General features: G+C 36.7%; 1 long non-coding RNA gene across 1 annotated transcript; it reads left to right on the top strand.

Annotated features, from left to right (window-relative positions):
* The first annotated feature begins 1,022 nt into the window (after nt 1–1,022).
* Nucleotides 1,023–1,971, top strand: LOC104962481 (uncharacterized). Its single transcript, XR_800208.1, has 3 exons — nt 1,023–1,089; nt 1,195–1,247; nt 1,740–1,971. It is a non-coding gene; the product is annotated as an uncharacterized lncRNA (long non-coding RNA).
* Nucleotides 1,972–1,977: the final 6 nt, after the last annotated feature.

A 1,977-nucleotide genomic window follows, 5' to 3' on the forward strand; every position in this document is an offset into this window, starting at 1 on the left:
TGTATATACATTATATTTTTACGGTTATATTTATCTACCATACACACTTTTTTAATGTTTCAGAACCATGGACAGCGACAGAAGCTTTGTCAATTAGTATTTTTTTTTTATCAGCCAGCAGAAAATGTAGATTTTGCACACTTTTTTCATCTTCATTAAGTAAAAGAAAGACTTCCCATACCCCAAAATGACTCTTATATACTGTATCTACAGGGGGCTGATGAAGATGTCCATCACTACCAATAACTCAACCATTATTATTTGGCCATGTGCTGATATCTTTGGCTCTAAAACGTCATTGTTTTTGGAAAGAAACTCCACACCACCTTGAGCTTGAACACATCACCATCTCTCACTCCACACACCTGCAGGTTAACGGTTCTCTGAGGGAAGGTGTTGGAGGGCTGAACCTGAACTCAGCACGGGGCAGGAAGTTCTAATGTGTATCTGCAGATGTTTTCTATCCAAACTCAGAAACTTCTCACCAAAAGTGTGAAGCATTCAGAGAGAAATCTGATGTGTGCTATAAGGACATTGAAAACCTTTTAAAAATTGCATTTAAGTGCAAAATACTGGGATTTCCTTCAGACAGCAGCACAATATTTTCTTCACACGCACTTGTTCAGGAGACTTTTTCGAAAAGGTGTGACGAGTTCCTAATTTTCTCATGATGCCTTTTCACTTGACACCTGAGAGCAGGTTTTGCCAAAGAGCTGTGAAACAGACGTCTTTCATTGAAGTAATTGGGATCTGAAGAACAAGTTTTGTTTTATATTCCTGAAAGACAACTGAGAGGTTTAATAAACCCTACTCAATGTTCTCCCTATTTGAAATACAATGGACCTTGAAGAGTATAATCACCTGCTGCAGATTTGTGATTGTAACTTGTAACTGCTTGTTACATCAGCTTTCTCTTAAATATTCAGTGTTTTCAGGCCTTTTTTCAAACTCAGGTTGTTAAGAGCTACTTTTAGAATGTGGATTTTGTTTTAACATAATAGAAAAGTGACTCATTACAGTGCCCATTCAAATACAGTATCTGTTCCTTGTTCACAGGACTACCCAGACGCCCTCATCTCAAATTACTATGTAAGTGTTTCCTGTAAATAAACCATTTTACTGACTGAAATGTCCCCTCGGCTTCATGTTGTGCATCAGATTGTCTTTTCAATATTTTCTGTTTATGTTTTTCAGCTTTGGCCCGCAGTCCAGATGGCCAATTTCTACTTCATTCCACTTCACCACAGGTCAGAGTTCATATATATGTTATCATACAATGGGACTATTCAATGCATTTAGTGCTGCTGAGGTGTTTCTTTTCAGTGGTTTGCATGTCATGTTCATTTGTTCTGTTTTAACTTGTTATTTCTGCACGGATAAAGATTAAACTAAACTAATGGTATTAGCATTAGATTCAAGTGGGGGCTGTGTTGCTTCTTACTCAAACATCTCTAATCATTCTTGAGCGTTGTAAAGTCCAAAATAGGATTTATTATAAAAAAAACACCCACTTTTTTCATTGGATAAATCACTTTTTTTTCAAATTGTGGATTTTGTGTGGGATATTTCTTGTTTTGGTTTTTAAAAAATCTTGATAGAAGCTTTGAACTTCAAAAATATATATGTTAAAGCCCTAAAATCTCATAAGAAGAAGCATTATGATTGTCTTTAAGTCTGTCTTGGTGAACATATCAGACTCTTTTGTTATTTGCCTCTATTTAAATCATATCTCCTTTCAGGATGGCTGTGGTGCAGATAGTTGCTGTCGCCTGGAACTCCTATCTGACCTGGAAGGTGAACAAGATGTGAACCACAAGTCCAGCTGTCTACATGATGATGATGATGATGATGATGATGATGATGATGATGATGATGATGATACACTCATTTGTAGTGTGTCTGTGTGCTTGTGCGTGTGACGTGGTCTAACTTAGTTCTGCTGATATTTCCAAAGTGTAAAACTGTGACTGACTCATT

This window comes from Notothenia coriiceps, unplaced genomic scaffold, assembly GCF_000735185.1.
Source record: "Notothenia coriiceps isolate Sejong01 unplaced genomic scaffold, NC01 NC01_scaffold00001490, whole genome shotgun sequence".
Lineage (NCBI taxonomy): Eukaryota > Metazoa > Chordata > Actinopteri > Perciformes > Nototheniidae > Notothenia > Notothenia coriiceps.